The 24,136-nt window shown below is 44.6% G+C and overlaps 1 protein-coding gene across 2 annotated transcripts in view; it reads right to left on the bottom strand.

The window, feature by feature from the left end:
- The window catches only part of LOC147464058 (uncharacterized), a 49,320-nt gene that overhangs the window by 3,243 nt on the left and 21,941 nt on the right, over positions 1-24,136 (bottom strand). The gene's annotated exons all lie outside the window — the stretch shown is intronic.

The following is a 24,136-nucleotide window of genomic DNA, read 5'->3' as shown; positions in this document are numbered from 1 at the left end:
AAAATGTAATCCATCAATCGGTTGAAAGTAGCTGGTGCGTTGGTTAGACCAAATGGCATAACCAAGAACTCATACATACCAAAAGTAGTGTGAAATGCTATCTTTGCAATGACGCAATGTGCACTTGACGGTATTTATCCTTAAAATCAATCGGGCTAAAATTGAAGCTCCACTAGTGTATCCAAGATCACGTAGGGAAGCAATGGGGCAGCAAGCACCACCTCTCTCTCTCTCTACACTCTCTCTCTTTCTCTCTCGTAGCCCCCCCCCCCCCCTTTCCCCCAAAAACATCGCGCAAGATGATGACTTCTCCACACCACAAAAGGCCCACTAGGACGCTGAAGGCGACTTCCATGCTCACACACAAACGGCTCACATAGATGGTAAAAGAGATGAAAGAGTGGAAAGCGGAGATGGAAGGTTGGAGGGAGGAAAAGGCAGGTTTCCTCCAAAAGCAAGCTAGCAAAGAGGAACAATGGAAAGCGGAGGAGGACATGTGGGCTGAAATCGGTGCGCTCAAAGAGGAGGTATCGGCCCTTAAAAAAGAGCTGGCTGAAGTTAAGACAAGAGGGAAGGAGAATTTCAGCCCTCAATGATCGAAGAGCTCAAAGTCATCAAGGGGCAAGTGCAGGCGATCAAAGAGGATGAGAAGCAACATGAAGCAAAGACGTCTACATGGGTGGAGGTGATCACCAAGACGCAGAAGAAGATGAATGAAGCGGAGAAGTGGATAGAGGTCGCTAAGAAAGGAAAAGGAAAGGAGGCATCAACCCCCACACCAACCATCATCAACATGACACTAGAGGAGGAACGATGGAGACGCTTGCGTGCTGGAAAAAGTAAGGGAGCTCATGGAGTTGATGGGAATAGATAAACCAACGCACACAAAGGCATGGAGAGTCGGTAAAAGAAGTGGAAGTCAAAAAGAAACATATGGGTGTTGTTTTTGGAGCTGAATTGAAAAATGTTGTGTGTTTTGGTTGTGATTTTTTTCAACTCCTTTCGCTCATTTCCATTAGACTAAGCCCAATTAAAGATATGGAAGCAAACAACAAATACGAGCCCCTAGGTGTGTGTACATGTATATAAAAATAAGTGCTTTTAGCTTGATTTTTTCTAAGTTTTAGCCAAATATTTTTTTTTAAATGGGGCAATCCAACAAAAATATGGTTGGACGTTTTTGTGTTGCTTTGATAATTTATGGTTGATATTTTCTATATTATTTTACTTTTCTAATAAAAAAGGTCAAGCATAATAATAATCAGCCACAAGTGTCAAGTGTAGAATTTGACTTCAAACAATTGATCTCAACATTAAGATCGACATGGGATAAAAATACGCGACAATTTTGAGCAAGTTGACAAAAAGCCTAGCTGACATCATCAAGCAATCTTGGACAGATTTCTCTATATTACCATATGCTACTTTGCTCCAAGTACATCGACCTATGCGTCACCTAGAGGAGAGTCTCCTTTCTCTATGCTTGATGATGACATATGGGAGTTCTCTAGGGATGGGAAATCATTCTTTTGGGGGACTTCAATGCCCGAATGAGCAACCATCAGACAGTCTTCTATGATACCTCGGAGGAGATGTTGAGAGAGCTGGACACCATAGACATGGGGTTGGACAGACGCTCATAGGACATACAATGTACAGAGTATGGGAGATACTTGCTAGATATGGGCACCGCACATGGGTTAGCCATACTCAATGGCTTACAGAGATTCCCAGCAGCCGCCACGGGTTTACTTGCTTCCCACATCGTCACAGTTCTAATTCACCACAGCTTAGAGGAAACGAGTAGAAGGTCCTACAAGATATACTTTCACTTCAGAGACGGACTTTGTTTAGATGGATGGGATTTATAGACGCCTATGCACAGAGGATCCACGGCGACCTTTGGAGGAGCTCATCCATATTTTGACAGAGACTCTACGGGATGCAGCTAGGGAGGCTTATCCACATACACAGCCCGAGCAGAGGCGTCGTTCTAAGACTATGCCCCAAAACAGTTGGTATGATGAGTACAGAGATTTGAGAGCCCGACTACAGAGAGAGGTTTCTCTAGGAGTCATCACTCATAGACGGTCGCGCATTGCCTTCCGACGTTTAGTATGTCGGAAGAAGAGGGCCTTTCTGGCTAGCATTGAGCAAGAGTTATAGCAACTATCTTTGAGTCAGGATTCGGCTGAGGCTTGGCGGTTTTTTTATGAACCGTCTCCCGCTCCGGGGTAGGAGTGGCTAATAAGTCTGGGGTTGCGACACGAATGTAAACTTTGGAAGCGCCACCTTGCTCTATCTGCTCTTTGGTACGATCGGTATGCTTTCAGAAAAGCACACGCCTGAAGCTCTAATACCACTGTCACACGACGGGCACCACGTGCCAACGGAAAAGAACAGACTAAACAACTTTAAGCAGTTCAAATAACAACTGAGTTAAGAGGGATAGACGACACATGAGACAGGGATTGGCGGAGTTCCACCCCGAGAGAGCACTGGCCCCAACAAACGTTGCACCCCTTTCGGTATTTCTTTCTATTGCTTGAACTCAATACAACTCCCATGGCTCTGCTCTACATCCCCCGCAAGTAGATTGCCAAAGTGAGAGCCCATGAGTCATATTTAAAGGCCCTTGGCCTCTAGAAGCACTTTACATGAAAAGTAGTCAAACTCAAAAGCTTCTAGTCCAAAAACACGTGTCCAAAAGCAGCCAGCGCCAATCGCAAAAATCCGTACAGTTGCCACGTCAACATCTGCAACGTACAACACAAAATTCCGTAATGTCTGCCACGTCAGCAGGTCAACGCAAATTGCGGGGTTCCGTACAACTGCCACGTCATCAGCTTCTACGCAGGAGATTGTGTGTGCGTGTGATCCTGCTTTAATTTAATGCCTTCAAGCCACTCGGCAAGACTTCGCAAGTTGGTAAAACTTATAATGCTGCTTCTACTGCTTCTTCTAGGGTTTAGGACCCTCGATTGAGATGTGCAAGTTCGCTCCGTTCTTAGGTGGCTTGACACATCAGTAGTTTGTGACACCTCAGATGACTTGAATGGTGGCTCATCCGTTCCATAAGTCAAAGAGCCTAAGTGCATGGAGAAACTATCGATAGCATGTTTCATGTGCTGTTGAATGCTCTTGGACTTCTATTTCAAATAGAATCGGCGGATCTCTTTCGATAATTCGCAACAGTACTGTTCCATCTGCTCAAAAAAAAGAGACCTTCCGAAAAAAGAAACTCGCAAAAAGGTATCCTAACAGGTGGCCGAAGTGTCATCCTCCCACATCCTCAGATGATTCCATGCTATGATCACGTCGGCCTCGTACTATTGTGCCAGCCAGAAGGAAGAAAATGATTTCTAGAAATTCACCCCGACTGTCTTTTGTGCTTTCTAGACTTGCTTTTCTTTGATTTTCTTTTCATAGGTTTGCTTTTCCTATTCCTTTCTTCGCTTCGTCCGTCTCTTCTTATCCTCACTTAGCACTAGAACTAGAATTGGAACTATCAGAAGACGAAGAAGTACTAGAATCATCCTCACAGAATAAGCTTCTTTGATCCGCTTGCCTCCTGGAAGGTAGACTTTTGACTCAAACAGCCAGTATGATTGTTTGAATTCATGCCCTTCCGAGAGTGCTTTTTAGCTTTCATCAACTCGTTGACTTTCTTCTCAAGAGCTTCATCAAACTCTTCTTGTGAATTAGGTCTCGCTTTCTCTTCACCTGGCTTAGCCTTCGTCCTCATTGCTGACTTGGCCGAGACGTGGATAACCTTCTTTCATCTATCATAAACATCAACAATCAGGCGACCATGCACCTGGCACAAGTGTCCACCAAAAGCTGCCGCTTGTATTCAGATTTGTCGAGATCCTCTAATGAAAGGTCGCCCATTGTCCCCTCTGTAACCAACTTGGACACCCCAAGTCAAGATTCTACCGCAACACACCAGAGATTCACTTCAAAACAGTTCACAATTCACAATTGAGTCGACACGGTCCGGCGTAGTTCCATGCCTAGAGGTGTTGGCCTCAAAGATTGGTGCCCCTTTCGGTATTTCTTTTTGTATTAATCTGTGTTCAAAATACAAGACAGTGGGTAGGTGCTCACTTTCAGACTCTGCGTCCAGATTCTCTAAGAAGTGAGGCCCTGCCCACTTATTTATTGGTACGAGGGATGCCCAAATGCAGAGCCCCAAAAGCATTAAACTCAAAAGCTTCTTACTCAAAAGCATTGGGCCCAAAAGCTTTCAGAATTAAAGCATTCAAGCCCCAAAAGCATCTCAACGTAATTTTCGGAAATCCGTACGGCTGTTAGCGTGAAAAGCGAAAATCCGTACAACCGTCCGTACGGCCTACCACATCAACATGTCAGTGCGTTTTGCGGCGGGTTTTCCGTTGGTTGCCACGTCAGCTTGTCGGAGCATTTCAGTGTGTCCGGGTCTCCTACAACGTCACCCATTTGTGACATATCCCCCTCTTAAAAGCATTGTAATCGAGGGCGATTACGCGTGCAAAACAAACAAAGGCCATAAACTGTCTTAGCACACACTGACTGTTAGTACCGACGCACTAGGCACAACACATCTAGCACATGTACCAATCGACAGTCACATCATAGGACATCAGAGGACATCACTTGAAATCACAGGACATCACATGACAAATCACATTCAAAATCATTCCAAACCTTAGACCATGATTAATCGGCAACGTATTTAGCAATCAGATCTAGATCGGTCGGGACCTCACAGATGCCCAAATAACTAATCCATATTGCAATCATGTCTATAGAGACTTATGAGACCAAAATGTTGCAATCATTTCGTCTATCGTTTCCTGCACTTAAACAAGTCAAGCACAAATCAATTAGTATCATATTCATTATCGGGAATTCTTGGTCATAAAGTCATACAAGAGAATACTGTCAGCTCACCAATATCGCTGAAACCGAAAGAGACATCACTGACTCTATATCAAAAATCGGGGCAATCCGTAGACAAAGGAGCGAAGTGACTCCCCTCTTGTGCAAACCCGCTGCACAAGATTTGCCCATGCTAAAATCGGGGTTCTATCAGAGTAGACTATGCTAAATCGAATGCTTCAAGGTAAAGTTCCACAATCTAAGGAGTATCTGCTAGGTCCTCCTCCATCATCCACTTCGCATCCAATGCAGGATAGTTCTTGAATTTAACCAAGAACCGCCTAATCACTTTACCTTTAATCTTTCTATCTCTATGTGCCAATATCTGTTCTGGAACGACTATCTCCTCGGTTTCCTCCACTTCGGGTTGCTCATTTGGCTCCCCATCATCGGGCACATCGCCTTTAAAAGGCTTCAAGAGATTCACGTGAAAAGCATTGTAAATTCTCCAAGTATCGGGCACCTTCAGTCTAAAGGAGACATCATTTATCTTTTCTTTTATCTGGAAAGGTCCATAGTATCTCATGCGAAGCTTTGGAAAAGCCGCTCCTTTCCTTTTCGTTTTCTTTAGCGTGCCTACTCAAATCGTAAGAGCACCCAATCATTCTCCTTTAATTTCAAATCGCGACCATGTCGATCTACTGCCTTCTTATGTCTATCTTGAGATTTCTCTAAAGCCTCCGGACCAAGTCCCAGTCCCTCGTGAACTCGGCTTCAAAAATCTTATCTTCCGTGCTTAGGAAGGGTGGAACTTTCATAGCACCTTCAATAATCTCAAATGGCGCCTTCCCCATCGAAGAGTGGATCGTGTTATTGTAGGCAAATTCCACCAAGGGCAAAAAAATTTCCCATTGAGTCTTCTGATAAAAAATAAAAGACTTCGATAAATCCAATACAACTGAATTTGCAATCTCACATTGCCCATTTGTCTACGGGTGGAAAGATGATGAGAACTGCAACCCATTGCCAATGTTCTCCCAAATAGCCTTCCAAAACAAATTCGTGAATCCGGGATCTCTGTCACAGACTATTGTCTCAGGCATGCCATGTAATCTGAATATCTGGACAATGAACAGTCTCGCTAAATGATCCGGCTTGACTTTTTTCTTCACTAGAATGAAATGAGCTTGCTTGCTAAATCTGTCAATAACAGTCCAGATACCATCCTGCCCACTTTGTCTTCGAGAGATCAAAAATGAAATCCATTGCAATACTTTCCAAGGGGCGGGTGGGAATGGTAAAGGCTGTAACAATCCCTGTGCTTTATGCCTGTCAAACTTGACCTTTTGGCATACCAAGCAACTATGTACAAAATCGTCCACGTCCTTCTTGAGTCTCGGCCAAAGGAAGTATCACTCCACACCTTCCAAGGTGGTATCAATGCCGCCGTGACCCGTAAATGGTGGACAGTGGCATTCGGTTAGAACCTTTTCTCTCAACGGTTGTGTAACACACAACACCGTTTTCTTCATTAAGAAGCCATCCCGAATGGAATATCCCGCTACTACCTCCCCATTCTGTATTCGACTGAATACATCTAAAAAATCAAGTTCTGTAGCGTACTGATCGACCATGTCCTCGAAGCTTCTATGGTGAATCGCGGAAATAGCCAAGACTAACGGCTTCCAGGACAAAGCATTTGCCACCAAGTTCCTATGTCCCTGCACATGGACAATCTCGAAGTGAAACTGTGACAAGATGTTAGCCCACCACATCTGCTTTTCTGATAGCTGCTTCTGTGACAAGAAGTAGCGTAAATTCTGGTGATCAGTGAAGACCGTAAAATCAGCTCCGAGTAGGTAATGTCGCCACTGAGTAAGAGCATGGATAACCACCAAAAGCTCTTTCTCATAAATCTGTATTGTTAATTCCGGCCTTGAAAACAATCGGCTCTCATAGGCAATGACATGGCCTTCTTCCATTAAGACCGCACCCAGACTACGACCACAAGCATCACAATATACTTCGAATTACTTTTGCAAATCCAGCAAAGTCAATGTAAGGTGCAGCGGAAGTGAATGTTGAACTTTGCTCAAGATAAGTGCTCCGAACTGTGCTCAAGGGTTCCTTTCCCCTATGGAAGGGAGAGCCTTCCGTTCCTTTATGAGAGAGTGCAATGGACACAAACAAAGTGAATGGACACTGTTAGTGAAGGTGCTGAGACTGAGAGATAGAGAGAGAAGAGAATACGACACCAGACAAGTTGTCAAACCCTCCTCCGAAGGCCCAACTCTGTATGGCAAGCGCGGTCTACTTATGATTGCATAAATCTCTACAATGCTTGGACTTGCCGACGATATCGACAACGATGAGGACGATGACGAGACGGGCTGAAATCTGCAAATCTTTATCTGCTGAATTCTGACTCTATGTCGATGACAACGATGCGACGACGATGCACTGAAACGCAGATGCTGAAATCTGCGTTTTCCGGGCTGAATCTGCAAACTTTGCGGAATCTGACCGTGCGGCGAGGATCTGCTGCGGGAAGTGAGGTCTGCGAGGTTCATGGGTTCTTCTATGGGTACTGAATGCTGAAAACTGAAAACGCTGATGCTTGTGGGGGTGCCGTCGCGAAGATCTGCAAAAACGCTGAAGTGCTTTGCAGATGCAAAAATGCTAGGGCTGAAAATGGTCACGCTGTGGAGAATCTACTAACGCTGGGATTTCTGCTTGGTCAGCTATCACCATGAATCTACAAGAGCAAAAACGCTAGCCTTCTACTGTGATGCAAAAACGCTAGGCCTCTTGGGGGTTCTGCTGAGAAGTTGCCTGTTGAGCGAGTGCTCCTGTTGCCTCTTCTACCAGAAAGTGCTAGCTCTGGTTTAATTATATATTATCTTAGCAAAATTGCCCTTGTAACAGACTTGGACACTCCAAGTCAAGAATCTACCACGACAGCACCAAATAAACACTTCAAAACAATTCACAGTTTACAATTGATTCAACACTGGCCCGACGGAGTTCCGTGCCTAGAGATATTGGCCCCATAGACGGGCGCCCCTTTCGGTATTTCTTTTTGTATTAATCTGACTTCGAAGTACAAGAGTGCGGGTAGGCGCTCACAGTCAGACTCTGCGTCCAGATGCTGTGAGTTGTGAGTGGCCTACCCACATATTTAAAGAGTACAGGGGATGCCAAAAGCAAAGCCCCAACAGCAGCTGAAAATCAAAAGCTCATAAATAAAACAAAGGCTCTTTCTCTCTCTTGCTTATAAAATAAAGAAAGTTTCAAAAAGCTGTCCAATCAAAAGCTTTTAAAATAAAGCAGAAGCTTTTTCTCTCTCATTCTTCTATGCTTTTAGAAAATAAAGCAAAACCTTCTCTCTCTCTCATCTCTTGCGTTGAGTAAAAGCAAAAGCCAAAATCTGCCCAGCTTTCCGTAAATCACGTTGGTGTCCATACAGCAGGCCACACGTCAGTCTGCCACGTCAGCAAATCAGGGTTAAGATTAGGGTTAGGATTAGGGTTTCAACAAAATTAGGGTTTTTGATTTAGGATTAGGGTTTTACCAAAATTAGGGTTAGGGTTAGGATTAGGGTTTCAGTAGAATTAGGGTTTCTGGCAGCCACGTCATCACTTTGTGACATACCCCCCTCTTGAAAGCAATGTAATCGCCCTCAATTACGCCTGCAAAACAGACAGAGGCCATAAACCGTCTTAGCAGACATTGACTATTACTACCTACATACTAGAAACACACATCTAGCACATGTACCAATCGGCAGTCACATCACAGGACATCACTCGACATCACGGGACATCACATGACATTCAACATTCATTCGGATCTTAGACCATGACTTATCGGCAATGTAGCTAGCAATCGCATCTAGATCCAGTCGGGACCTCATCGATGCCCGATTGACTAACCCCTATTGCAACCATGTCTATTCAAAATCAATTAGACCAAAACGCTGCAGTCATTTCGTCTATTAGTTCCTTACTTAAACAAGTCAAAAACAAGTCAATTTCATATTTTCCGGAATTCCATTTCATAAAGTCATCCTTGAAGCTTAAAGAGACATCAGTGACTCTAGTTTTCAAAAATCGAGGCATCTATTGACAAAGGAGCGGAGTAACTCTCCTCTTGTGCAAACCCACTGCACCAAATCTCCGGCCAAGCTGAATTCTGGGTTCCGTTTGGAATAGACTATGCTAAACCAAAAGCTTCAAGGTAAAGATTCACATTCCGAGGAATATCTGCTAGGTCTTCCTCCTCCATTCGCTTCGCATCCAATGCAAAGTAGGTCTTGAATTTAACCAAGAACCGTCAGTTCGCTTTACCTTCTTTCTTTCTTTCTGTGCCAATTTCTGTTCTGGAACGAGTATCTGCTCGTTTTCGTCCAATTCGAGTTGTTCATCATCAGGCACATCGGCTTCAAAAGGCTTCAAGAGACTCACATGAAAAACATTGCGAATCCTCCAAGTATTCTAGCAGCTTCAGTCCAAAGGAGATAACATTCATCTTTTCGGAAAATCTGGAAAGGTCCACACTATTTCATGTTAAGCTTTCAAAGAAGCCGCCCCTTTCCCTTTTTTTCTTTCTCGGGCGTGCCTTCCCATAATGTAAGAGCACCCAATCCTTACCCTTCAATTTCAAATCGCGACAATGGCGATCTGCTGCCTTTATCTGTCTTTCTTGAAATTTCTGCAAAGCCTTCCGGACCAAGTCCCTCATGAACTGGTCGGCTTCAAAGCAAAATCTTATCTTTCGCGCTAAGGGTAGAACCTTCGTAGCAAATTTAAACATCTCAAATGGCATCTTCTCCATCAAAAAGTCAAACGTGTTTCTGTAGGCATATTCCACCAAAGGTAAAAACCTTTCCCAAGTAGTCTTCTGATCCAACCAAGAAAACTTCAACAGAGCGAGTACCACTGAATTGACAATCTCTGATTGCCCGTCAGTCTGTGGGTGGAACAATGACGAGAACTACAACCGCATGCCTATGTTCTCTCCAAATAGCGGTCCAAAACAAACTCGTGAACCTAGGGTCCTGTCGGAAACAATCATCTTAGGCATGCCATGTAATATGAAGACCTGGGCAATAAACAATTGTGCCCATTTTGGGTTCTCGGGAGATGAAATCCATTGCAATACTTTCCCTGGGCGGGTGGGTATGGGTAAAAAGCTGTACAATCCCTCTGCTTTATGCCTATCAAACTTGACCTTCTAGCATACCAAGCAACTGCGCACAAACTCGTCCACATCCTTCTTGAGTCTCGGCCAAAAGACGTATCTCTCTACCCCTTTCAAGGTGGTAGCAATGCCGCGGTGACCCATAAAAGGCGGACAATGGCATTCAGTTAGTGTTAGGAAATAAGACGTAGCTAAATAGATATTTGAGTAGATTACTTAATGGAGAGAGAGAGATTTCTCACACAAGAGATTATAGAGTAGAGAGAGAGAGAGAGTACACACGATATACGTGGTTCACCCAATGTGGGCTACATCCACGGGAAAGCAGCCACTCAATGGCTTTAGTACTTCAAAACAAGAAGTAGTTTACAAAGGGATTATACCCTTAATAAAGCTCCCGCCTTGCTTCAATCTCACCACCTCACACTCACCTTGTTGCATCAACTTCACACTATGAAATGCGTGTAGAAATGGCTTCCTTTTATAGGCTAAAACGGCTGCCCTCTCTCATGAGAGGCAACCATGTGGAGCCGCCCTTGTGTAGATAAGTCCAAATCGGACCCTCCAATCCGCCCATGTGTGGCCGCCCTTGAGAAGACAAGTCTGCTTTTGAATTCGGCCACCGGCCACCGGCAACCGGCCAACCGACCGGTCATTTTCCGACCACTTTCCGGCCGCCGTCCTGCCATAATATTCTGGAAAAAAAGGAATATTCCCTCCGTGAAAATTTTGGTTTCCGACGAGTGATTTTATTTTCCGGTGAGTTATTTTTCTTCACGCACGATGGCTTCTCTTCATAATGAAGGCCTTACAAATGTGCGTTTTTACCACATAAAATTACAAGGGGTAAATCAAGCTCCATACTTAACAATTAGAACCTTTTCCCTCAACGGCTGTGTAACGCACAACATGGTTTTCTTCATTAAGTAGCCATCCCGAATGGAATAATCGGCTACTATCTCCCCTTGTTGTATTCAACTGAATCTGCAAAATCTGTTCTGTGGCGTACTGACCGACCATATCCTCGAAGTTCCTATGATGTATCGCGGAAATAGCCAGAACCAACGGGTTTCAGGACAAAGTATTTGCCACCAATTTCTTCTGTCCCTGCACATGGACAATCCGGAAGTAAATTCTGACAAGATTTTTGCCCATCGCATCATCTGCTTTCCAATAGCTGCTTCCATGACAAGAAGTAGCATAAACTCCCATCATCTGTGAAAACCATAAAATTGGCTCCGAGTAGGTAATGCCACCACTCAGTAAGAGCATGGATAGCCGCCAAACGCTCTTTCTCACATATCTGTACTGTCAATTCCGGCCTTGAAAACAGTCGGCTCTCATAGGCATGACATTGGCCTTGTTGCATTAAGACCGCATCCAGACTACGACCACAAGTATCACAATATACTTCAAACGACTTCTGCAAGTCCGGCAAAGTCAAAACTGGTCTCGTAGTTATTTTCTCTTTCACAGTCTGAAAGGGAATCGCCTTTGTGGATCCCCACGAGAAAGGGACTCCTTTCTGTGTCAAGATATGCAAAGGGGAAGCAACCTCTGCAAACTTTCGAATGAACCGCTTGCAGTATGAACACAGTCCCAAAAAGCTTCCAACTTCCTGGACATTCTTCAAATCGGGCCAATCACGGATAGTCTCTATCTTGGCCAGATCCATTTGCACTCCTGCTGCTGATACAAAGTGTCCCAAAAAGTGTATCTCTGGTAGGAAAATTTCACTTTTCTTTGCATTAATCACTAACTTGTGATCTCGTAATGCCTGAAAGACCTGAAGCAGATGATCTCTATGTTCTGCCTCATTCTCGGAGAAAACAAAGATATCATCAAAAAAAAAGTGCCAACAAATAGCCTGTACTCTCGAAGAATCTTGTCCATCTTGATGATATCCACTCTTCGAATCAATCCTGCTAAAACACAAGGATCCCTGTAATCTGTCGAGTATATCATCGATCCTAGGAATCGGAAATCTGTTCTTGATGGTGATTTTGTTGAGAGCTCTATAATCAATGCACATTCTCCAAGATCCGTCTTTCTTCAAGACCAACAACACTGGAGAGGAATACGGTGAAGTACTAGACTGGACAAGACCCTTTACCAAGAGGTCTTTCACTTGGTTCATAATCTCTTCATTCTGGGCTCGGCTCACACGATAAGGTGGATGGTTCGGTGGCGTGCTTCCACGTATCAAATCAATGGTATGATCCCCAGGACGAGTGGGAGGTAACTCGCCTGACAGGCCCTCTGAAAAGCAATCGGCATGAGTGTGGAGAAAATCTTGGCGTTCTTTTGTTGAGGTCAAAACATATTCGACCTTCATCCATCGTTCAATTCTCTCCCAAAATAAGTGAGTAAAGAAACTGAAGTTTCATCAAGTACAATCTCAGAGCCCTTCATTTATCAAAGTCGCTTTCTCGGCCCGGTAGTCAACCATGGCGTTGTTCTTGTGGTACCAAGGGATTTCGAGTAGAACGTCACAACCTCCCAAGGCAATTACGTAAAACTCCGCGTGCCCTAAACACACCTGTCATTGCAAACGAAGTTTGCCAATGCTCGGTGTAATGGCAACATCCCGTTCGGCTGCCACTTGAACTACCTCCGCCTATGGCCTCAGCCTGTCGGGCGTAATTCCAAATCAAGCCGCCAATTCAAGAAGTTGGCCTTGGCTCCTTCAAAAGAGCTTCCTGATCTTTCCCTTTGCCCAACAAAGTTTGTACTTTCATTCATTTGATTCGGTTCAGGCCCCACGCAATGTGGTACCAGTCCTGCTTTTTATCTGCCTTTTCTGCCACGTCTCTCAGCTGCTTTAGAACTTTTTGGCCGTTCATCTTGTTCATTTGGTGCCTTGTTAGGGCACTTCGCGGAGATATGTCCAAGTTTCCCCATCCAAAGCACTTCCCCTCCCTGATGAAGCAAGCTCTCTCCTGAGGAGTAAGCTTGGGTCGTGCATCTTTCTTTTCAGAGTTGCTCTTTCTCTTTCTACTTTCATGTGGTGAAGTTTGTTCAGCTCTTTGTGTCATGATCTCATCGGTGGGGTAGGTCAAACTGCCAGAGTGAAAACCCCATTTCACATGACTCATCAACTCCTGAATAGAAGCTGACTTTTGTTCCAAGCAGTGATCTCGGACCTCTGTAGGTAGACCCAAGGTAAACCGCTCAATCTGTTCCTTGAACGAGATCTTCTTAAATGAAGAGGCAGGTAGAAAAGAGCTCCAGAATCTCTCGCAATAAGCGTCCACTGTATCTTTCTTGGTCATCCGAAGATGGTTCCAAGCAATTCGGATATCTCGTTCATACTCTCGAGTCAACCAAAAATAAATAAAAAGCCTCTTGAGTTTCAGCCCTTTAACTGGCGCAGTCTTGTTTAATAGAAGTGTGGACCACCAAGTTCGAGCATTGCCCTTAAAGTAAGAGGCAACTCTCCGAATCTTAAGAGTGCTCTGAGTAACGCCCTCCCGCGAAAGCGATGTCAAATTGTTGTACAAAAGACAAGGCCTTCGAAGCATCTCTATAACCAGAAAACGTGTCAAATTTAATTGACTGTCCACCTTCCTTAAACTCTCGGACTTTCTTGCTTTTGTCTTCCAGAAAGTCATACTGGTTGGCTTTGTAAAAATTCTTCTTCTTTGTATAAAAGTTGTTGTCGTCAGAGTCTAAACTGTCTGTAGACGAGTTCTCTGTAGAACTGTCACTCACTTGGCGAGATTTAGACTTCTTTGCCTTTTTCTTGCCCTTTCCGAAGCGTTGTTTCTTGCTTCGCTTTTTGCCTTTGCGGTCTTCTTCGCTCGAGTCAGATGAGCTAGAAGAACTGTCAGAAGATAAAGAAGAAGAACTGGGTACTTCTTCAAATCGGTGATGCTTCTTCTGTTTCTTTGCCTTTTCAAATGTCGATCGACGACCCAAATAACCCGGGAAGTCGGTGCCTTTCTTCTGCTTTTTGCCGTGCTTTTTAGCTTTGTTTTGCGTGTCAAAAAGCTGAGCAATCCGTGCATCAACCACCTCTTCTAATTCCTTCTCTGAATATTTCTTGTGAACAGAAGGTTTCTTGAGAGCTGGTTTTGGGGATGGTGGTGTAGTTTTCTGCCACTGCGCATGCACTTCTTGAAAAGAAGTCTCGCTCATATATTTTGCAAATTTTGAGTCCTTCGCAAAATTGAGCATCATCTTTGTTGCATCGCCGATCAATTGACGATGCTCCATCTCTCGACGCTCCGCTTGAGTAGGCCAAGGTGGGCCATACTCCTTGCCAGAATCTTCGTTGTGATCCCTTGCCGCATCTCTGGATGCGGAGGGAGTCAATTGATCCTTGCGTGAAGCCATAGGTGCCGCGGAAAAAAATTTGGGATCGGATTTCCGTAAAAGAGAAATCGGCCGTGCTCTGATACCACTATAGCAACTTGGACACTCCAAGTCAAGAATCTACCACGACAGCACCAAATAACCACTTCAAAACTGTTCATAGTTCACAATTAATTCAACACTGGCCAGCGGAGTTCCATGCCTAGAGATATTGGCCCCAAAGACTGGCGTCCCTTTCAGTATTTCTTTTGTATTAATCTGAGTTCAAAGTACAAGAGTGCAGGCAGGCGCTCACACTCAGACTCTACGTCCAGATGCTCTATGTTGTGAGTGGCCTACCCACATATTTAAAGAGTACAAGGGATGCCAATAGCAAAGCCCCAACAGCTGAAAATCGAAAGCCCATAAATAAAGCAAAGGCTCTTTCTCTCTCTTGCTTATAAAATAAAGCAAGTTCCAAAAAGCTGTCCAATCAAAAGCTTTTAAAATAAAGCAGAAGCTTTTTCTCTCTCATTCTTCTATGCTTTTATAAAATAAAGCAAAAGCTTCTCTCTCTCTCATCTCTTGTGTTGAGAAAAAGCAAAAGCCAAAATCTGCCCAGCTTTCCGTAAATCACGCTGGTGTCCGTACAGCAGGCCACGTGTCAGCCCGCCACGTCAGCAAATCAGGGTTAGGGTTAGGGTTTCAATAGAATTAGGTTTCTGATTTACGGTTAGTTTTGCTTTTAGGGTTAGGGTTTCAGCAGAATTAGGGTTTTTTTATTTTAGGGTTAGGGTTTCAACAAAATTAGGGTTTTTGACAGCCGCGTCATCACTTTGTGACAGCCCTACCTAGTTCCCAACAAAAGTCACTCAATAAATAAGTAAAAAATGTCAAAAATAGGAAAAATAGAACTATGCATTGTAAAAATGCTCCTGATGGGTTCTGATGGAAATCTGATGATCATGCTATGTGCAACCAGAGGATATGCATCTACTCTAACTGTCTGGACATACACGGTCTGCGAACGGACTCACAAAAGTGCCAGATCACTTCCTATTATAGACTGACTTGACTAAATTAAACCCTGGTCATGCTATAGCTTGTCCACGGACACATAGGGTTGGATGTGTCACGTGACATCCCCTCCTTTTCAAAGTGAGGTACCGGTACTGAACTGTATGGCGTCGAGGGAGATTGCCAATAGCATCCGGAATCCTGGAAAGAACTCTTCGCCGGCCCACTCCGATGTGTGGGTCGTGCGATACTTGAACTTCATAAACAGTCTGCAACGCTTCCTTCTTTGGGCCGCGCCAAAAGCGACACAAAGTCTTATGAGTCTCCTTCAATGCTTCAACTTCGTCTAGAGTCATGCGTCTATTTTCTTCAAGAATCTCCGAGGATGAAATTCTTGAAACCACTTCCAACAAAACATGACCATACCCATTCCATGTAAAGTGACTGGAAAAATACTATTTCTTCAAAAAAACTGTGCATGTAATGCAAATGAAGAAAGTGACAAAGTGTCAAACCGTTCATCAAACACATGCAAACAAAGAGATCAAATCTTTTCTTCTGATCTAAAAAATCAACTGTGGCAATTCACAACGGAAATGCCCATGCTTGGTGCTCATACTTTCTTGTGCTCTTTCTACAACTGTGTCATGCCAAGGAAGAGACATGGAATGTGACTTCCTTGAATGCATACTTTTCAGCTTTTCATGAATAATCTGCATACATCCGTGCTCATCCATGAGTGAATCGTGCTCAATGTACAATGGCATGCCTAGGAAAAGAGATCACATAAAGACGCTAACTAAAATACAGGAAACGATCACGAATGAAACACTCGATCACTGCATGCTGACTAATCATGCGAACACATAGTACTTCCTGTGGGGGTTCCTTGGACCTAGGCTCGAGAGCCAAGATCGGTTCTTCTTGAGGGGGTTCTCTAGACCTTGACTTGAGAGCCAAGATCGGTTCTTCGTGATTGATCGAATCTGCAATGAGGTTAGCTTCACTAGAAACAGTATCAACTAACCCATCATTCTTGTGAACAATCACATCATCTTCATGCAAATCATCATGCCTATCATTGTCATTCAAATCATCATGCTTATCATAATCATGCAAATCATGTGTGTCAGCTTGGGAGAAGAAGAGACTGAGAGAGTCTCCTTTTCCCGAATCTCTTGTATCTGTGCATCAACTTGAGAAAAGAGTCGCAACATATCTTTCATTCTTGCTTTGTTCTCGCGATCAAATCTTGCTCGTCTTTCTTTGTTCTCGCAATCAAATTTGGCTTCTCTTTCTTCGTGCTCACGCGCTATGGCTGCCAATCTGTCTTCGTATTTACGCTCTATGGCTGCCATTATTTCGTTGCTTTCTAACTTCCTTGCTTTGCGTTCTAACTTGTTGTCCATAAACATCTGCTCCAACTCCTCCATAGGAATTAGTGCAATCCTTGGCGTAGATGGGGAAGGGGAAGGGTCAGAAAAACCTCTTGGTGGGGAAAATTCTTCTTCTCCTCTCTCATGCTCATCACCTCCAAGCAAAGTATCCATTCCACTTCCAGTGATGACCATCCCCTAAAGTCATGGATTCTTGTGGATTCTTGTGGTCTTGGGTTCTTAAGTTCACGAGGAACTTGGGTTCTTGAGGGTCTTGAGGTTCTTGAGGGTCTTGAGGTTCTTGAGGTTCTTCTTTCGCTTGCAATTTGTGTTAGAGAAGGATCTTCTCTTCACCCGAGTTCTGCTCTTTCCCGCGGGCGCACGCCTTGGCGGCCTTGCGCTCACACCAAGGTTGCTTTTTCCCACCTCACGTCGATTGGCCGGCCGCTAAGTGCACGGTCCGCTCTCAATGAGTGAAAAGAGGCACAAGGAGAGGCTAAACAAGCCCTTCTTTCTTGGGTTTCCTGTCACTCTTCAAAAACACGATTAGGAATTAACACGCCCAAGAGGACTTGGGTTACGTGCGACCGCAACAAGCAAAAAAATTATGTGGTTCTTTCCTTGAGTGATACAGAACACTGTCAAAGCTCTGATACCAATGTAAGGTGCTGCGGAAGTGAACATTGAACTTTGCTCAAGACGAGTGCTCCGAACTATGCTCAAGGGTTCCTTTCCCCTACGGAAGGGAGAGCCTTCCGTTCCTTAATGTGAGAGTGCAATGGACACAAACAAAGTGAATGGACACTGTGAGTGAAGGTCCTGATACTGAGAGATAGAGAGAGAAGAGAATACAACACCAGACAAGTTGTCAAACCCTCCTCCGAAGGCCCCACTCTATATGGCGAGAGCGGTCTACATATGATTGCACAAATCTCTACAATGCTTGGACTTGCCGACGATGTCGACGACGATGAGGACGACGACGAGACGGGCTGAAATCTGAAAACGCTAAGGGCTCAAATCTGCAAATCTTTATCTACTGAATTCTGACTCTATGTCGATGACGACGATGCGACGACGACGCACTGAAAACGCAAATGCTGAAATCTGCGTTGTCCCGGCTGAATCTGCAAACTTCGCGGGATCTGACCATGCGGCGAGGATTTACTGCGGGAAGGTGAGATCTGCGAGGTTCGGGGGTTCTTGTGCGGGTACTGAATGCTGAAAACTGAAAACGCTGATGCTTGTGGGGGTTCTGTCGCAAAGATCTACAAAAACGCTGAAGTGCCTTGCAGATGCAAAAACACTAGGGCTGAAAATGGTCAGGCTGTGGAGAATCTGCTAAAGCTGGGGTTTCTGCTTGGTTTGCTATCGCCAGGAATCTGCAAGAGCAAAAACGCTGGCTGATCTGGTCCAAAAACGCTAGCCTTCTGCTGTGATGCGAAAACGCTAGCCCTCTTGGGGGTTCTGCTGAGAAGTTGCATGTTGAGCGAGTGCTCCTATTGCCTCTTCTTCCAGAAAGTGCTAGCTTTGGTTTGCTTATATATTATCTTAGCAAAATTGCCCTACCTAGTTCCCAACAAAAGTCACTTAATAAAAAAGTGAAAAATGTCAAAAATAGGGAAAATAGGTCTATGCACTGGAAAAATGCTCCTGATGGGTTCTGATGGAAATCTAATGATCATGCTGTGTGCAACCAGTGGATATGCATCTACTCTAAGTTTCTGGACATGCACGGTCTGCGAATAGACTCACAAAAGTGCCAGATCACTTCCTATTCTAGACTGACTTGACTGAATTGAACCCTGGTCATGTTGTAGCTTGTCCACGGATACATATGGTTGGATGTGTCGCGTGACAGTCAAAACTGGTCTCGTAGTCAATTTCTCTTTCAAAGTCTGAAAGGCAGTCACCTATGTGGTCCCCACGAGAAAGGGACTCCTTTCTGTGTTAAGATATGCAAAGGGGAAGCAACCTCTGCAAACTTTCTAATGAACCACCAATATAAGAACATAAGCCCAAGAAGCTTCTAACTTCATGGACATTCTTCAAATCGGGCTAATCACGAATAGTCTCAATCTTGGTCGGGTCCATCTGCACTCTTGCTGCTGAGACGATGTGTCCCAAAAAGTGTATCTCTGATAACAAAAATTCACTCTTCTTTGCATTGATCACCAACTTGTGGTCTCGTAATGCCTGAAAGACCTGTAGCAGATGTTCTCTATGTTTTGCCTCATCCTTGGAAAAGACTATAATGTCATCAAAGAAAGTATCAACAAAAGATCTATACTCTCTGAAAATCATGTCCATCACTCGGTTAAAGGTCGTTGGAGCATTGGTAAGGCCAAAAGGCATTACCAAAAATTCATATAAACCGAAGCTCGTCCGAAAAGCCCTGACATTGCAAATGAAGTTTGCCAATGATCGGTGTAATGGCAACATCCCGTCCGAGTGCCGCTAGAATTACCTCCGCCTGTGGCCTCAGCCTGTTGGGCATAATTTCAAATCGAGCCGCCAAAAGAAGTTGGCCTTGGCTCCTCCATCAAAGAAATGAGGACTTCCTGATCTTTCATTTTTCCCTAAGAGCGGCAAAGTTTTGTACTTACATTCATCTGATTCGGTTTGGGCTCCAAGCAATGTGATACCAGTTTTGTTTTCATCTACCTTTTTTTGCCACATTCCTCTGTTGCTCTAGAACTCTCTGGCCTGTCTTCAGTCTATTCTTTCTATGCCTTTTTGGGGCACTTTGCGGAGGTGTGTCCAAATTCCCCGCAACCAAAACACTTTTCCTCTTTGAGATAGATAGCCCTTTCTCTAAAAGTCTGTCGAGGACGTGTATCTTTCTTTTCTTTGTCCTGGGAACTCTTTCTCTTTCTACTTTCATTGTGAGAGGTTTGTTGGGTTCTTTGAGTCAAGATCTCATCAGTGGGGTAAGTCAAATTTCCCGAACATATCGCGAAACTCCGTTTCGCATGACTTATCATTCTTGAATAGAATTTGACTTTTGTTCCAAGCAGTAGTCTCGGATCTCTGTAAGAAGTCCGCAGCAAAACCACTCAATCTCCTCCTTAAACAAGACCTTTGTAAATGAAGAGGTTGGTAGAAAAGAGTTCCAAAATCTCTTGCCATAAGCGTCCAAAGAATCTCCCTTGGTCATCCAAAGATGATTCCAAGCGGTTCGTATATCTCGTTCGTACTCCCGAGAAGAAATAAAGAGCCTTATGAATTTCAACCATTTAACTGGAGCTTCCTTCCTTAGAAGAAGAGTGGACCACCATGTTCGAGCATTTTCCTTGAAGAAAGATGTAGCCCTTCTAATCTTGGTGTGCTCTGAGTAATGCCCTCCAGAGAAAGCTATGTCAAACTGCTGAATGAAGGCCAAAGCCCTCGGAGCATCTCGAAACCCAGAAAAGGATTCAAATTTAATTGACTGTCCATCTTCTTTAAATTCTTTTTTCTTTTTACTTTCGTCTTCGAGGAAGTCATATTGGTTGGCTCTGTAGAAGTGATTCTTTTCAAGAGTGCTTGTCCATGTCTTTCTGCAAGTACAGGTTCCGCTTTTCTGCACTCGTCTATCTTTTCGGCTTTCCTCGCTTCCTGAGAGGAGAAGCAATGGCCACACGCCATCTCAAGTAGATCTTATCAATCGGATAATTCTTCAGAATCTCGGGTACCTACAATACGTAATCAATCTGTTCACACATATACCAATCTACAATTGACGTTTATACTCTTTTTCTAGCAAACTTGTCCGAAAAAAATTTGCCCAAATCTTCGTTCTTTTCTTCAGTTCCCGCACTAGATTTCCAACTTTTCTTTGCCTTCCCACTGAGAGGTGTCATCTCTGTCAGATTCTTCACGAGAACCCATGTATAATCTGGGATTCTCTATGGCTTTACGCCCTGTAAGACAGAGCGATGAAGACGGGAGCGCGCCCGATGCACGATGTATGAAGGGTGGGAGTGGCTAATAAGTCCGGGGTTGGGACACGAAGATTCTGTCCCAAAAGCTGTGTGCGCTGCAAAAAGAATCGGATCCTCCATAGCAGAAGAATCTTTATGTGCTCTAATACACCACTGTAACAAAATTAAGACACCCCAAGTCAAGATTCTACTGCGACATAGCAGAGATTTACTTCAAAACAGTTCACAATTCACAATTGAGTCGACACGGCCCGGCATAGTTCCGTCCCTAGAGGTATTGGCCCCATAGACTCGTGCCCCTTTCCGTATTTCTTTTTGTATTAATCTGTGTTCAAAGTACAAGAGAGTGGGTAGGTGCTCACTCTTGTACTCTACATCCAGATTCTCTGAGAAGTGAGGCCTTGCCCCATTATTTATTGGTACAAGGGATGCCCAAAAGCAAAGCCCCAAAAGCATTGGGCCCTAAAGCTTTTAGAAATTAAAGCATTCAAGCCCCAAAAGCATCTCATCGCAATTTCAAGAAATACGTACGGTTGTCAACGTGAAAAGCGAAAATCCGTACAGTTGTCCGTACGGCTTGCCACATCAGCATGTCAACGCGTTTTGCGACGGACTGCCAGGTCAGCCTGTTGGTGCATTTCAGTGTGTCCGGGTCTGCTGCCACGTCACCCATTTGTGACACCCTCCCGACTCTTTAGAGGAAGGCTTGCCCTCGTTGGAATCTCTCTTGGTTCTCTCCGTTTCCCCGCTAGGATTTGGGTGATCTTCCTCCTCTTGCAAAAGATTATTAGGTCAAATGTCCTCTCTGTCGGCTGAAACCATGTGTGCTGCAAAACATCGAATCGGATCCTCCCTAGAAGAAGAATCGTTTGAGCGCTAATACCACTGTTACAGACTTGGACTCCCAAGCGAGAAATCAATAGCAACACACGCAAAAAACTACAACAAATTGAACTGAAGAGAGAGAGAGAGAGAGAGAGAGAGAGGCGGAGTTCAGCTTCAAGATGCATTCGTCCCAAAGCATAAGCCAGTCATAAGAAGGGCACCACGGCCAACGGAAAAGAACAAACTGAACAGACTTTTAGCACTTCAATAACAACTGAACTGCAAGAGAGAGAGAGAGAGAGAGAGAGAGAGAGAGCATGCGACACAGAGTGGCAGAATTCCACCCCAGAGAGTATTGGCCCCAAACCTTGGCGCCCCTTTCGGTATTTCATTATATTGCATCACCACACTACAAGCCGGTACACCACGCTCTGCACCTTCTCCAAAAAGTGTGCCAGAGAATGAGCCCTAGCCTCATATTTGAAGGCCCTAGGCCATTGATAGCAATTTACATAAAAAGCCTTCAAACTTAAAAGCAATTGGCCCAAAAAGCAGATGCCCAAAAGCTACCAGCGCAAATGCAGAATTCCGTACAGCTCTGCCACGTCAGCAATCAAAGAAAAACGCGAAAATCCGTAAATTGTGCCACGTCAACATGTCAACATAAAATCCGGAAATCCATACAGCTGCCAACGCCAATTCCGGGAATCCATACACCTGCCACGTCATCTTCTTCGCGCATGTGAGTGTGTGGGCTTCCTTTATTTTAATGTCTTTATGTCACTTGAAGGGTTTCTCGTTGACGCTGTGTCAGACGAGGCCTTTGAGGTTGGGTGTCACGAGACTCTCGAGAATTTTGTTTGTTGTTGTCAAGAGTTGTGGTTAGTTGCCGGAGGTTCTTCTATGGTAAACTTCTACTTTCCTTTCATCAGTTTGTAGCCGACCACAGCATGGACTATAAGCCATAGTAACAGGGGATGCCCTTTTTCGGGCTTCTCGTCCCCACTTGCCGTCTCGCCCTCTTTTTTACACTAAAAATCCATTTGAGCCCCATTCCCCGTCCCGGAATGCGTCCCTTGTGACTATGCTATAAGCTCTTGCATGGTGGAGACTTGCTTGGAGAGGCAATATTCCTGCAATGGTGATGGTAGTCCAATGGTGTATCACTCGCATTGGGCCCCCAAGGGAACGAACCTCAAGAAGGACACTGGAAGGTACACATCGAGAAATCTTTGGTTATAGTCGTCCATGGTTTCGGTGGCAAGCAATTTCAAGTTGCCCCACTCTGCCAAAATCCGGACTTCAAACATAGAAGTCACGTAACTGCGTGCAAAAACTGTCTTGAAAGCTTGCCAGGTCCTTGGAGCACGCAGTTGTGTCACGATTGAACTTCACCATTGCATAGCATTATCTTTAAGAAATCACGCTGCTCGAGAAATCTTGGATTTTGAAATCTTTGGTTGGTTAGGCGCGTATCCCAGGTATGGATACTACGGGTATCCATAAGGGCTAGCTTGGTGGCGGTGGCGGTGGCGGTGGTGGTGGTGGTGGGGGTGGGGGTGGGGGCAACGGCGGTGGCGGTGGCGGTTGCACTGGATCAGGGTCAAATGGATGCACCATATTCCTGAAGACTCCCCCGATCGGAACAGAGAGCTGAGAAGGTTGCCGGTTGGAAGCTCTCGTACTTTCTGGTGTCAGAGGAGGAGGTACCACCTGGGGTATTAGAGAGGGTGACATGTAGTTCAAAAATTGTTGAAAACTTTGCAGCATCGAAAGATTCTGTTGAGGATGCCACGAAAGAATGTCGTGAAGCTCGTCGAGAAGAAACTGTAAATATTCTCTTGAATCCATGAACGCCATGTCTTGGGTTCTTTATGGGTTATGCCCAGTAAGACAAAGCGGTGAAGACGGGAGAGCGTCTGATGCGCGATGAAGTAAGGGTGGGAGTGGCTAATAAGTCCGGGGTCGCGACCCGGAGATTGTCACAAGACGGACACCACCTGCCAATAGAAAAGAACAGACTGAACAATTTTAAGCACTTCAAATAACAACTGAACTAAAATAGAGAGAGACGACACGTGACACGGAGTCGCGGAATTCCACCCCAGAGAATATTGGCCCCAAACCTTGGCGCCCCTTTCGGTACTACTTTATATTACTGCTGATTCGCAAAGTACAACAATCCGGGAGCACCTCCTTTGCAATTTGCACGCTGAAGAGTGCCAGAGAGGGCCCCCAAGGCTCATATTTAAAGGCCCAAAGCCTAAAAGCATCAAATATGAAAAGCTGACCCCAAAAAATCCCTTTCTAAAATTTCGGGATTTCCCTAAAAATCCGCCGCGAATTCCGGAACGTCCGTACAGGTGCCACATCATCATATTTTGATGTGCAAAGCCTTTTGAGCGTGTTCTGCTTTATTTTGAATGCCTTTATGTCACTTGGGGCCCCATCGGACGGGGTCCCCATAAGTTGGTAGGACTTCTTCTTCTGTTACTTGTTCTTCTTAGGGTTTCTAGAATTAGGGTTTGCAAGTTTTAGGGTTAGGGTTTTTAGAATTAGGGTTTGCAGGTTTTAGGGTTAGGGCTTCCAAAATTAGGGTTTCAGCAATTAGGGTTTCTGGCAGACATTAGGGTTAGGGTTTCT

This window comes from Adiantum capillus-veneris, chromosome 2, assembly GCF_014529385.1.
Source record: "Adiantum capillus-veneris isolate H3 chromosome 2, ASM1452938v2, whole genome shotgun sequence".
NCBI lineage: Eukaryota > Viridiplantae > Streptophyta > Polypodiopsida > Polypodiales > Pteridaceae > Adiantum > Adiantum capillus-veneris.
Note: the sequence above shows the minus strand (reverse complement) of the source record. Positions and strands in the feature narration are given on the sequence as shown.